Source organism: Lepisma saccharinum, chromosome 1 (assembly GCF_977018435.1).
Source record: "Lepisma saccharinum chromosome 1, izLepSacc3.1, whole genome shotgun sequence".
Classification (NCBI taxonomy): Eukaryota; Metazoa; Arthropoda; class Insecta; order Zygentoma; family Lepismatidae; genus Lepisma; species Lepisma saccharinum.
In genome coordinates, this window is record NC_139229.1 from 48,547,430 (window position 1) to 48,563,007 (window position 15,578).

Sequence of the window (15,578 nt, forward strand, 5' to 3'; positions counted from 1 at the left end):
ATTATTATTATTAAAAGAATCAGTAAAAAATAAAAACTTGGAAAACTATCAGTTCACAAGAAAAAAGAGCAAAATGGACACAAGCTAAACTTGGGCAATTTTTGGGAACTAACAATATAAATAAGAATTGAACAATAACAGCAAATCAAAGTTTAAAAATTGATGAAATGTGTTTTGACATTCTCTATAATCTTGAAAATGTGCAGTATCAGAGGTTGTGCGTGCCAGTAAGAATTATCAATGCTATTACTGTTTCTTGTGAGAAATTTCCATTGTCTTGTTGCTTCAAAGATGTTCTACGATTTCCTACATTACCATTTCTTCATGAAAACAATTTTACATAATTTCCTAACTTATACCAAAACATTTCAAAATGAGAACGTGCAAGACATGATTTTTGAATGATTTATATTATATCTTTCATTGACTTTCAAAATGGCTGTGCTAGGCTAGGTTCGTCAGTTTCAGAATACACTGTGAGAAATATAAATAAGAACCTTGCAGTGAAGAGATCCCAAGTTCAATACCATCTGAAGGCACATTGCACAGTGGTTGGAATCCCACTTTAAATTGCAGGTCTACTCCCGATTAGCCTATCTGCACATTAAGTGGACTTCAAACAACAATTCACACATGAAACAAATATAAAAGGATAAGTATTATCAAAGGAATATATATATTTTTTCACAAAAGAGTCTTTATTTTTTTTTGTCTAAATACATTTTTTTGTTCAGTTTAAATTTCTGCAGACCACAAGTTCTCACTCAGACAGCCTCAGTGGAACAACATTCAGTTTTACCTGTAAAGAGAATAATGTCATGTAAAGAAACAAAATTTTGCATAAGGTCATTCCACATGAGACATCAGTTCAACCAGACCACGGTACCCATAATCTCAAATTTTCATGAAACTCGGCACATTTAATAATTAATAATACTTTCATGGTGGTGAGAAACCATAGTTTTTCTCTCTCTCTAAGTTATTCAGTAATTCCTCTTTCTTCCATTCCCAAAGCCTCCAAGTGTGAGCTGCACTGTCCTGGAAGAAAAATTCTAGCTCCCTTACAAATTATTCAAACTTCTTTGAAATTTCACAACATTACCAAAAGAATAGAAAGAAAATATGACAACGTATCACATTCACATTTTAGTACACCAATAAATTAGTAAAATATTACCAGATTTTAGGCCAAAAACAATGTTTACTACAATTTCGATTTTTCTTAGGTTTGATATATCATCTAACTAGCCCAGAAATAAAATAGATGGTGATTCATTCCTCCTCTGCTTTTTTTTAATGACTACCAGATTTTATACTTTTCACATTAACTCTTAAGAATCTAGAAATCATTGAAGCACATTTTTTGGAGTATAAAATTTTAAATAACGTTTTCATGGATGCCAGGAATGCAGGGTATGGAAGGAAAAGTCAAACTGGTGCCTTACTACTGGACCACCAGATCCACTGGGCAAGTGGACAATATCTTCACTACTTGAGAAGCGGTTGGAAAACTATGAAGTGCTTTTTGTTGAAAATGGCTGACTAGTGCATGCTAGTACCTTGGTATATCAGTAGCTATAATGTGCTCAAACACTACACAAAGTCTCATCCTAAACCGAGAGATCAAATCTACAAATTGTACTACAAGTTACATTCCTCGTTAATTTTATTCCATGTATTAAAAAGTTATAGTAGTATTCAACTACTTTTTAAGATGTGTCTTTGTCATAGTAAATGTAAATAAACTAATATTAGTAATTATAAAGGTAAGAACAAAACATTCATGTTTGACCACAGGATGTTTTCAGGTAGGGCCAAGCACTCCAAAATAGTGTCACTCCCTGAAAGAAACACCGTCAATTCAAAGTTATCATATTTCTGCAATATCCTTTTAATAATTCACTCAAATGACTGTAACTGAAATAAAATTATATGGGTGAAGTATAAAATTTTAAGGTGACACCTTCCTGGCATCCATGAAAACCTTATTTAAAATTGTATACTCCAAAAATTGATTCTGTGATATCTAGATTCTTAGAGATAATTTGAAAACTATAAAATGTGATATACATTTTTTAAAAAATCAGAGAAGGAAAGAAAACACCATCAATTTTATTTATGTGTAAGTTAGATTATATATATGAAACTTTACTTTAAAAATATTTGAGCTGGTGTTGCAACTTTCCCTTTAAAAAAATCGAAATTCTAGTAAACCTTGTTTTTGGGCCAAAACCAGGTAATATTTTACTAATATACTGGAATATGAATGTCACATTTTTCTCTGAAACCTATATTGTTCGGTCAACGTTGTGAAATCTCAAAACACATTATATAATTTGAAGAGCGACAGAATTTGTTTCTTCTAGGACACTGCAGCTCACACTGGAAAGTTTGGGAATGGAATAAAAGAAAAGGAATAACTAAAAGTTGAAGGGGTCATAATTCAAGGTAAATACCAAAAAAATCATGTGGTTTCTCACCACAATGAAAGATGAAATGTTCTGAGTTTCATTAAAATTGAGGATCATAAGTTCTCAAACCCCTTTTGTTGGTAGAAACCCTCCAATGGTGGTTGTATGACCATTTTAGAAAAAAAAAAACCTTATTAGTACATGTTTCTAGATATCAGAAACAATGTTCAAAAATATTTATTGTCTTTAGTTCTCCTGGAACATCCTTTTTCCAACATTACAAAGGTGTTTTTTTTCTCATGTAGCAAATTACGGAAACCTTAATATCTCAAAAATAAGTAAAGCTAGAGACCTGAAACAAAATTTATTCTGTAGTTAATGAATCATACTTTCTATGATATTCAAGTATGTTATGCTCAAAATTGCATCCTATGAACAAAAATTAAGGTGGTAATTTGTGTAACAAGACAGTGGCCACGGTGGCTCAGTTGATAACGCGTCTGACTACCATGCTAAAGGTCCCTAGTTCGATCCCCGGCCGGTTCAAATCTGGGAACTTTTCTAACGGTGGAAGCGACCCCGGCGCCCACCCAGCGTCGAATAACATGGGTACCGGGGGGAAACCCCAGGGGGTAAAGGCGGTCAGGGGCATGATGCTGATCACATCACCCCCACTCACGACCGGGTCAAGAAACATGGCTGTTTATGGAATTTTGACAGTTTCGGTTTTAAATATCTCAGATGGGTCCTTTTGAAAAATTCTGAAATTTGGCATGGAGGAAGCCCTGCATGAACCTAACTCACAGTAAAAATCTCAACTTTTAGACTCAACTTGTTTGGTAAATAAGACATAACATATGCGATCTAATTTGTGACATTGGTGTGTAATGTTAAGCTACATGTATACCTAGAATAATGAATGAAGCATTTCCTTTTCCTTTTTTAAAGTTGGGCTTAAAATATCAGAAAATATAGTAACATAGGATTTTAATAGTTGACTTACCAGAAATTAAAATTATAAGGTATGACAATTGAAGATCTGTGAAATCCGTCAACTTCTACATGAGCAAAAAAAAGTCACGGGCAATTGTTGGAAAAATGGCTGGCCCAGGAGAACTAAATACAATATTTTTTTGTGATATTGTTTTTAATATCTACAAACATGTACCAACATTTGTACTAAAAATGATTTTTTTTTTCTAAAATGGTCATGCAACCAATTACTTGGTTGGTTTGACATGAAATGACCCAGAATTGACATGAAACTATCCTTGAGTAAAATAAAAGCAAGCCATATATTTGAACTTCTGCAACCCATATCTGTTCTACAGGGCTACAAAATATTTTTACATTTCAGTCTTAATAAATACATTGTGTGTTTGTTGCAGCCAACTGATAAGAGGACGTGATAGAAATATGAGCAAAAGCATACTTATGCCTCGCTAGGGCTTCTAACCAAAGGCCACTTTTTATTCATCACAGTTTAAGACAGAATATCGTACAAATTTCCATGGAGTGGTTAGCACATTGCACTGCAATGATAGGGGTTCCAGGTTAGAATCCCAGCCTGGCCGTGGCTGAAATGCATCCATGAATAAAGAATTTCTAATAATAATAATAATCTTTACAATTAGCAGAAAAGTAAAGTAATATAAACCAAATCAATCAATCATCACCGGCGGTCGGTAGATAGGCCTTGGTCCTCACGGGCTGTTGCGCCACGGGTTATTACTATTTGAAAAAGAAGTTTGCATTTCATTTCATTTTACGAAAAGAAAGAAAATAAGGTATGACTGAAGACGATCGGACCCCTCTCAGATTTTCTTCATATTTGGCATACTTACTAATTGAGGCCTGCTAATGATGAATCTGAAGTTAAAATTTGTCGGAAACGTCTAGAAATTGCAAAATAATTGTGAATTATTGACGCAAGCCCCACAAACCATTGACGTGTGGTTAGGTTAGGCAAACATAGTTAAAATTTCATGTCGTGGTAGTATCAGGATCTAGAAATTGCAAAATAATTGCGATCCATTGACGTGTGGTTAGGTTAGTTTCGGTTAGGTTAGGCAAACATAGTTAAAATTTGGTGTCGTGGTAGTATCAGGAATATATATATTTTGCTTGTGAAACAAAAAATTTTGCAAAAATCGACGGTTACCAGCCCGAAAACTAATGCCTTATTTCAGCTTATTTTGCAATTTCTAGACGTTTCCGACAACTTTTAACTTTAGATTCGTGATTTGGAGGCCTCAATTAGAGAGTATGCCAAATATGAAGAAAATCTGAGAGGGGTCTGGTCATCTTCAATCGTTCCGAGAATAACTACTGTGTTTACACTTGGCAAATATGGGTGGGGGGAGAGTTTTGCTAAGATTTCTCACTATCTTTGACTTTACATGAATATTGTGGCTAGTGGCAGATATAAAAAAGGTGCTGATGCCATCACTGTACATTATGGAGTATATAATGGGACATTACACTTTGAAACAAGCACAATAATGAATCCAGCACATGTGTAATTTCTACATGTTAATTTGGATCATCAACATAATGTTTTTTTATGACTCCTTGAGCTAAAAAAAATACAAATTAGCCCATCACAGAACGTTATTACTTACTTGTTTTCTCTGTCTAGCCAAGTTTGTCCTGCACAAGCCACAACATCAGACATCTCTTGCTCTTTAGTATTTGGCTGGTGTTGGCAAACAGTGCCTAGAAGAAAAAAATCATAAATTGTATAAGGAATAATTCATTTGTATGCAAACTGAAATGCAAAATTTTCCATAATTTGAACCCGTTGACTAAGCAAGTAGAAAATATTGCATTTCACATAAACTACTTATAAAATTACAGAACAGTAAAATAAAACATTCTAGAAGTCTGACAATACTTCCAGTGCCTGCATAAGATACCATACTGCTACGCCAACACAAAATATAAAATGAGTGAAACATGCTGCTTATCCATTGCTGATTAACATGTATCTCTCATAACTAATAAAGAAGTAATAAAAAAGGTTCTAGCTGAATCACCTGGCAAAGCTAGTCACTCTATTATAATATACACTGTGTCCAGTTATGGCATGTGTAACTTTCAGAGGATTGCAGTCAGTCATTTAAACCAGTACCACATCTACTTTGTTTACAATTGCACTTCAATGTACATGGGCTATTTATTATTGAAGGGTTTAGCCACCAAATGAGAGCTGAACTAGTAAGAACTAAGTTTCAGAAGTAATTTAAAATTTGGCTGTAACTACTTTCACCAAGTGGTGAGAATACTCATGGAACTCTTTCACCAGGTTGTGAGAATAGCAGGAAGTACTGAAGACCAGAAATCACATTATAAGGTGTTGGAAGGGTAATGGTTCCGAATGTTTAATGATTTTTTTCAGTTTCATAGGAAGATTAAGTATTGCAAAATTGTAGAATTTATTGTTACAATAAATTTGAACCCTGGTGAAAGTAATTACCACTGTTTGGAATTCCAAAGTGCAACTCATTAGCAAATAAATAAAAACACGAAAAAAGTACCTTACGCAAGCATTTGTTGACAAGGCATTTTTCATTTGGAACACTTAGAGCTATAAATGGACCACCCAACCTAACCACAAAAGCATTGAGAGGCGTTTTTTGAAAACTAAAGAGCCCTAAACCTTACTTGCCTAACTTTATTAAGAAACCCCTTTGCATCATGCACACATGGCAGTAGTAGTCCGTAATCAAGATGGTAGTAAACAAATGGCTGATTGCAATTGAGAAGTAGATGTAAGTGAAACATTAATCTCAAAGCAAAAACACAGAAAGTGATTGCTATAACTCTGAAGTACATGTGTAAACCGACATTGAACCATGAAAAAAATGCCTGTGTACCATAATGAAATTGTAATTAAACAATTGAAACTAGGACCAAACCATTTATGAATGCAATATTATCTTCATCACGTGATACACTAGTCCATACATGATACATTTTTCCAACTGCATGGTGTGGAGGTAAAAAAGTAATGATCGCCTGCATGTAAACACACACCAATGCAATCTTTATACCCACCAATAACTAAAGAATGTGTGTGACAGTGTAACAGGTCAGGTCAGAGATTATTCGTATGCACAGATTAAAACCTGGTGAAACAACTCTAAGCTAGCTTCACTAGTCACTCTGTCAAAATTTTACTTTGGTGGATGCTGTATATTCCATATTTAGATCAAATTCTGATTACATAAGTTTGCAATAATGTGACAATTATATTTTGAAGCAATGTAATCACAGAGTTGAGAAAAGTATTTCTTGTCTGCATTGCTGATTTAAGGTAAATTATCGCAATCACAAACACAAAAATTAGTTAGCAAATAAATTTTAAAAAAATATTGTTTCTGTTACTTGTTCTTTCACCCACTTCAAGCAAAATTGCACGTGACAATGCTGCTGCCTTCGATTTACGTATCGAAATCGCAGAATGAATTTGTAGAAACGTATTTCTTATTAGATAAAAACTACTAACGTAACAACTTATGTAGTTCAAAGTATTCTAAGCTTCTTCACTATGCACAGGGAGGTGAGAAACTTTTTTTAAGAGGGCAAGTTTTGTACAAAATTAGGAAGGTGGTAATTATAATGTAACCGAAAAATGATACATTTTCAGCAACAAGTACTTTCCGTCTCTTCCATTCAATATATTTTCGGTATACTATAAATGTGCACTGCTTATAGGTAAGCACTTTATTCCCTGTTATTTTAGTTTCATGAGGTGCGAGAAGTTCCATGCTTCTTCACATCATGTATTTTCAATTAAACAAACAAGACGAAATACTTCTTTAAACACTGGTTTGATAACGCCTGCCTTGTTTCCACTCACGTTCTCACACACGGTACACAACACAGATTAAATATATAGCGTGCATAAGTATAACACAATTAAACACACTTTGGTATTAATAATATTCAACTTACCACTCAATAAACAACATTATTCTTCATAAGATGTGCACGACTCCCGGTCAGGATTGAACGTAAACACAACATGGCCGCCTCAGAAAATTTCCCGGATGGCCGATGATGACTGAATCCAACGTTGCAATGTCTCCGAGACGTTCCAGAAACTAGACAATGAAACGATAACATTGCAATGTTTCAGAAACAAAACTGGGACTTCATGTGATGCTTTCTGTAACGTCAACGCGAAACCAGAATGTTAGAAACGTATATGAAAGATTGCAATATTTCTGAAATATGTCTGAAACTTGGTGTGCGGGAGCTTTCTGGACATGAAAGCAGAAAGTTCGTGTAACCTCTTTGGAGAATGAGATTTAAGTGATTTAAGACCACAAAAGAACACCTTAAGCTCTTTTTTACATTCTAACGATTGTTGCAGCACCAAGTTCATTACATGAACATAACAATGCGTATAAAAAGCTTTCGGATAATTTTCCAAAACTTTACTTTAAAGGCCATTCAAATGACCACTCATTACAGAATACCCATCGTATGTCTGGGCAATTAATTTATCCCCACACTTATATTTATCCATTATTTCAGTCACGTGACTAAAAAGAGCTCCTGCAGTTTTATCGGCGCTCATGTCATGAAATTCAAGAAATCTTTCAATGACTTTTTTTCTGTGAGGCCGAGAAAAAACGTAACACTGTTGACACCTGAGATTTTTTGCTAATGTCTGATGTTTCATCGACCATGATAGCCACAAAGTCTGTGTTTTGAATTTCATTGTAGATTTCATCTCTCAGAACATCCGAAACTGAATTTATAAAATCATTTTGAATGCCTGCCGAAGTACCGCGAAAAACTGTAGAATTTAATAAATGTTCTTTTAATGAGGGATCAAACTCGGCACTTGCAATAAGGAATTCCATGTAATTGCCCTTATTTAGAGATGCTGCATTTTCCTCATGGCCTCGGAATGGCAGTTCTTGCTTTGCTAAACAGCAGACGGCGTTATTCAACCTCTTTAATATTTCCCTGTTCTCTTTTACTTTTTCATTGTGTAGCTCTATTTCAGTTTTTCGTTGAGTATCCAAAAGAACGTCAATTCTAGTAGGGGTGGCAACAAAACTACTAAATTTAAAGAAACGTTATTATAAAGATGCAATTCAGACTCGCTGTGTTTTCTCACTGCAGTATTGAGATGATTCAAATCCGCATACCCTTGATAATTCCCAACACCCTTTTTAGTCTAGAATAATAAACATGTCCAACAGGAAAATTTTTTCACCACATCACACCCGCAAAGCCAATCTGAAATTTCATAGAGTTCTTTTCGAAAATGTCTCTCAAAACCTTTTCCAGCACAACTTTTTCCTTTAACACATGTTGACATCGTGAGATTCGAACATGGTCGACTATTGTCAATCACTTGTTTCTTCTCTGAATACGAAAGCGAAGAAAATAAAATATTTAAATACTTTTGCACAACACTTTCACTATTATCCAGCTTAAAATAATCACATCACTTCACACCACACGTTTAAAAAATAATGCACAACAATCACGAGCAAAACAACGCGGAACGCGGGGCGAGCGTTGGGAACAAATACAACGCCTTGAGATGGTAACCATGCTGGTGGGTGGCAGGGTGCGCATGCGCGGTCATGCTATGTTTTGGCAGTGGTAAGACGTTGAATTTCCTCGCAACGCCCTGCCCGTCACGGACCGATCTGCCTGCCTGACAACCACTGCGCGCTGCGCCGCGTTCGAAAACTACCGGGCGCTCGTGACTGACAATTGAAAAAAAACGCTCAAAATCGTAATTTATAAAAGTACAGATACTTTCTTCTTTATTTCATTTTCCTTTGGCCGTTGACACACGACTTACACACCCAGAGAAATCGCAACTGATATCAACGCCATTAATAATTTAAAACAGAGAATCACAGACGTTATTCACTCTGTTACACCAGACGTCCTTAACCGTGTGTGAGAACTTGAGTATCATTTAGATGTGTATCGGGCAACAAATAGAGGCCACATCGAACTGCACTGAATAGGTAAGAAACTTGGAGAGTTTTCCTTTTATTTGGTGAAGATTTCACATTTCTATCTTGTTTTGTTGCTTTCCTGTGACCGGTCAAAAGTGCACCATGACTTTACGGACACACTGTATGTAAAGTATTTGTCAGATTAATGATGCATCCTGGCTAGGGTGACCATACGTCCCGTTTTGACTAGGGATGGCCAGATCCGGATCCTGGCGGATCCGAAATCCGGATCCGGTTGGTACCGGATCCTAAAATTTTTCGGATCCGGATCCGCGGATCCGGAATTTTCAGATCCGGATCCGGATCCAGTACTTTCGGATCCGGATCCAGAACTTTCGGATCCGGATCCGGAACTTTCGGATCCGGATCCGGAACTTTCGGATCCGGATCCGGAACTTTCGGATCCGGATCCAGAACTTTCGGATCCGGATCCGGTACTTGATCCGGATCCGTTTGCCATCCCACATGCGCTTCTTTGGAAAGTAAGAATGTGCTTATAACATATTGTTACCTGCTAATATACATACATATATATATATATATATATAGGCTATATATATGTTCGATACCCGGTGGAGGCACATAGTGGTTCGGATCGCACTTTAAACTGTAGGTCCAGTCCCGATTAGCCTTACTGTGCATAAAGTGGACTTAAAACACCAACTCAATATATATATATATTGTAGTGTGACGTCGGGTAAGGTATTTGATCGAGTCACGCCGGGATGTAGCTTAGATAAATACGATAGGATTTAAGTTTGAGTTTGTGAGTTTGTGTAGCAAATTATGTCATCCGTATATGCAGACATCTCGAAACTATCTATACCAAATAAAAGTATAGATATTATATTGTTTATGATTTGACTATTTGTTTTCAATATATATAGTGTGTGTGTGAGCGTGCGCGATTTGCAATTAATTAATACACTTACAAGGGAGGTCTAAGTCTCCCCCTCCGATTTCCATTAAACTTGGCAGGTGTATAGAGGCCCCCTCAAATGTCAAGATGAGGAGAAACTAAAGTGGGGATCTGACCCCGAAACCACGTAAATATGGCATAGGAAGAAACAGGGGGCATAGGGCCTCTCTATACACCTGTCAAATTTCATGAGAATCGGAGGGGGACACAGGGGTCAGATGATCCTCACGTCAATTTGTCCTCATTTTGACATTTGAGGCGGGTTTTGCCCCCAAAAACAGTTTTTTAGCCAAAACAAAAAAAAACAACTTGTATTTCTTCCTTTGGGCCCCTCTATACACCTGCCACGTTTCATGGAAATCGGAGGGGAACACAGGGGTCAGATCCCCACTTCAATTTGTCCTCATCTTGACATTTGAGATGAGGTTGCCCCTAGAACAAATTTTTTGCCGAAACAAAAAACACGTATTTCTTCATTTGGGCCCGTTTATACACACACCTGCCAAGTTTCATGGAAATCGGAGGGGGACACAGGGGTCAAATCCCCACTTCAATATGTCCTCATCTTGACAATTGAGTGGGTTTCGCCCTGTAAAACCGTTTTTCAGCTGAAACAAAAATTTCTTCCTTTGGGCCCGTTTATGCACACACCTGCCAAGTTTCATGGAAATCGGAGGGGGACACATAAGTCAAATACCCACTTAAATTTGTCCTCATATTGACATTTGAGGGTTACCCCCTAAAACCGTTTTTTAGCTGAAACAAAAAAACACGTATTTCTTCCATTGGGCCTCAGTATACACCTGCCAAGTTTTATGGAAATCGGAGGGACACAGGGGTCAGATCCTCACTTCAATTTGTCCTCATCTTGACATTTGAGGTTTTTTTTCCTAAAACCGTTTTTTAGCTGAAAAAAACACGTAATTCTTCCTTTGGGCCCCACTATACTGCCAAGTTTCATGGAAATCGGAGGGGGACACTTAGATAACCTCCCTTGTTAGTCTTACACTTTGTAATTATTTAACACTGCATATATTATAATGTTTTATTTTAATTTGTAAAAATGTAACTGTAGAACAATTGTATAATATTTGTATAACATTTCTATCTTGTTATATGTGTTAAAGGTTTCATCCTGGAATGGAATGTCTCACATTTATGTGTGTTTTCATTTCCAATACATTCGAATGAATACATATTCGTTTCAATGGCAATTACAAAATCACTTCTGACATGTGTGCACGAGTGTGTTAGCCGATGCGTAGCGAAGTATTTTTGGAACAACACTTGAAAAAAAATCTTGTAGGACTAACGAAAAATTTCTTTGTAATCGAAGATCATAATACCTTTTAAGGTGTGGTAATATTATAATGGGAATGAGATACGAAACTCTCGGATCCGGATCCAGATCCGAAACTTTCAGACACGGATCCGGATTTTTCGGATCCGGATCCGTTTGGCCATCCCTAGTTTTGACCAGGACAGTCCTGTTTCAGAGGCGTGTCCCGGTCGTTCTGTCCAAATTATTAAAAAGTCTCTATTTGTCCCCTTTTAGAAGTCATCTTGAAAACCAAGTCTAAATTTGAGAGACATTTCATGCTAAAAAAGATGTATCGTTTTTTGTGTGTTCTGATATTTATAGAGCAGTGAATAAGCATGTACTTTCTTTATGGAATTGTAACAAGAATTTGAAGTTCCCGAGTCTTAACACAAACTCAAAATAAATTCTAGAGTTGTGTGTCCGATATCTGGGGTAAGGTTTAGGGAAAGTTTTATAAACGGTTGATGAAGAATAAAGCTGCCCTCAAGAAGATTGGTTCTCCTGCTAAATTCTTCTGGCATTATTCAACCTCAGCGGAGGACTAACATCAAAGACTGAGCAGAAGCAACACTATGCAAGTTGTATAATGTTAAAGCAATTAATACTTTTAGCAACGGGAAATCATATTTCATATATATTGTTTATGATGCATCATTTGTGATAATAATAATAATGATCTGTGGCGCAACAGCCCTTGAAGGACCTTGGCCTATCTCCCGACTGCCAGTCTCCCTCCACAATCCTACCTAGAGGTGTGGAGTTCTTCAACCGGTAATGCAGTGACATGGGGTCAGCACGTCAAACCCTCAGCTGCTATAGGAGATTTTCGAGACCGGATTACGCTACTCACTCGTACCTCCCCAATTTCCTCACGATGGTGGGTTGCCACTGGCTCCATAAACAGGCCGAAAATTCCCAGAGACTGAACCCAGGATCGAATCCATGCCGTCCCGCAGCCGCTGTCCAAAGCAAGGTGCCTTAGGTCGCACAGCCACGGAGGAGGACTTTATGTGATCCATCCTTTAAGAAATACGGCTTCATGGCATGGTGCTATATTCACGGGGAACTTTACCTTCTTACATATTCTTTAATAAATAATAATAATACGTTAATAATAGCAATAATTTTATAATTAGGCCCAACCGATTTTTCAGAGGGGGTAAACTGATCTCTTTGTAATGTCCCGCTTTTGGATCGAAATATTATGGTCATCCTAATCCTGGCACATAAAAAGTACAATTCTGCAATGAAATGCTTACAATGAAAACCAGCTGACTATGATATTCTGATATTATTATTTTTACTTGTCAGTGGCACCAAAAATAGTGTCTATGTCAGCAACTGGGCAAAATGCACTGTGCCAGAGGCATGTGGTGACATTTGAGGTTTGGCAAGTGAATAAAGTTCATTTCACGGAAGTATGTAATTATTATTATAACTTACAATGATATTGCTATGCATATGGAAATTAGAACCTGTAACGAAACACTTGAGTTTGAGTTCCAGTGTTAAGTCAACTTTATTCACAAATAGGCTAATCAGGACTGGCCCTACACTTAATGGGATACGAACCACTAAGTGCCTCCACTATATATCAAACCCAAAACACTTTCGTTATAAGATGGGGAGGCAACAAAAACCTTATGATTGTGTGGTAGTTATCCTTCTTGTATTTTGTAATAATTAATGCCTTGTCCAGTGTTAATTACATTGCTTTTCATGTTGGAGTAGATAGGCTTCTTTGCTGTTAAAATCTAAATAATTTTAATTCCTTGGCAATTCATTAAATACTGCAACAATGAATTTTGGACAGAGACAAAGAAGCAACAAGTCTTAACCAAATCATGGCAACAAAATGTAATCGTAAAGAAATAATTTAATAAGACATATATTAGAATCACTATTTCTTTTGTGAATTTAGAGGTATGTACATAAATATTTCATATAGGCTGTAGGATCAAGAATAGAGCAATTGTTGAGAGAATTGGTGTTGTGCAATTTCTTCTTAAAATAAACTTAGACCGTATAGATTTTTGATAGGCAAAAGTGTTATTAGAGAATGACGATTTTAAATATGCAGAGTATATCAGAAGTCCCTTACCACCCCTTTTAAAATCTGCAGTGATGCATTTTCATGGAATTTGATATGGGTGATACAAAATAGGCCTGGGGGACACCTTTTGGAGTATGTTACTGGGACGGCTGCCTTCTTGGTTCCGCCATCTTGAATTCAACTTTTTTATTTAAAATGATAGGTGGCTCATGTTTTACATGACCATAGGCTAGAATTTTGTCAGGATGTCAAATCTGAAATCAGATTTCGTGTAACTTCATTTGGTGAAAAGTTATTGGCAACTGAAAGTGATGTTTACCTGTTTGTTGCAGGTGCTGAACCATGGCGTTAACAACTGAGGAACGCATCCAGATCGTCAAACTGTGGGGTGGGAGAAGTGTCCATGCAGTGGCTGCCAATTTCAACCTGCATCATCCAGAACGTCACCCTGTGTCACATGTTGCAGTGGCACAGTTATTAACCAAATTTGAGGAGACGGGCACGGTCTTGGACAGACCGCTGAGAATCACGGATGAAGCAACAGCTACAGCAGTGCTGGCCTCCTTCTCGACGTCACCGCAGCGAAGCACACATCCTATAGCAATGCAATGTGCTTTGAGTCACAGTTCAGTGTACAGGGTGCTACAGAGGCACAAGTGGCATCCACATAAGGTGCAAATGCAGCAATATCTCTCCGAGGACGATCCAGATCGCCGTGTGCAGTTTTGCAAGTGGGCTATCGTGCAATTATGGCTTAATCCAAACGTCACTATGCAGATACTCCATTCCGATGAAGCTAACTTCTATGTAAATGGGGAGGTGAATAGGCAAAACATGCGCTATTTGTTGCATGACAACCACGCATGGACAGATCCCTCCAAAATGACTGGTGCAGGCAAATCGGGAACACGGGTAATCGGTCTTTTTTTCCATTCAAGGAAATTCAAATGTGGAACGATACCTGGGGATGCTACAGGAACAGATACTGCCAGTTCTGATGTCGGAAGATGGTACATTTCCCAGGTTTTTTCCCCATTATGGTGACCAGGTGCATCAGTACCTGGATGAACAATTTCCTGGGGCATGAATTGGTCAACGTGGGCCAGTTGAATGGCCTGCCCGATCACCAGACCTAACTCCAATAGATTTCTACCTTTGGGGACACGTTAAGGCTATGGTATATGGTGTGAAAATTTGTGATCCTTGTCATCTGGAACAACGTATCATGGATGCCTTTGAGCCAATTTCACCAGATACCTTGCTCGGTGTCCACAGACATTGGGAGAAGTGTCTGCACACGTGCATTGCCCAGCACGGACAACATGTGGAGCACATTCTATAACAGGTAAACATCACTTTCAGTTGCCAATAACTTTTCACCAAATGAAGTTATATGAAATCTGATTTCAGATTTGACATCCTGACAAAATTCTAGCCTATGGTCATGTATCACATGAACCACCTATCATTTTAAATAAAAAAGCTAAATTCAAGATGGCGGCCGTCCCCGTGACCAAAAGGTGTCCCCCTAGGCCTAGTTTGTATCGCCCATATCAAATTCCATGAAAATACATCACTGTGGTCTTCTTTAAGTAATACACCCAAAGTATTGTCAGTATCAACTATGTATATTTTTTCACAAATGTCATGGAAGTCAATCGCCACTTATGCAATTAGTATCTTTTAGTGTAGACAATAGAAAATTTCCACATAGACTTTGGGCTTCTATTTACCATAATCTGCACATCACTGTATTTTCTTATTGTATTTCCATAGAAAGAAAAAAAAAGAGAGGATTCACAAAGCAATTTTTAGATGATCCCATATTTTTTAGGGTAAAATGCACAGACTTAATTATAATAATCAGAGAACATAAGAA

At 37.1% G+C, this 15,578-nt stretch overlaps 1 long non-coding RNA gene across 1 annotated transcript; it reads right to left on the minus strand.

Moving 5' to 3' along the window:
• Positions 1–696: 696 nt before the first annotated feature.
• LOC145994944 (uncharacterized) lies at positions 697–7,577 on the minus strand. The gene is made up of 3 exons (XR_014442406.1): positions 7,368–7,577; positions 5,033–5,126; positions 697–799 (listed from the first exon to the last, which is right to left on the minus strand). It is a non-coding gene; the product is annotated as an uncharacterized LOC145994944 (long non-coding RNA).
• Positions 7,578–15,578: the final 8,001 nt, after the last annotated feature.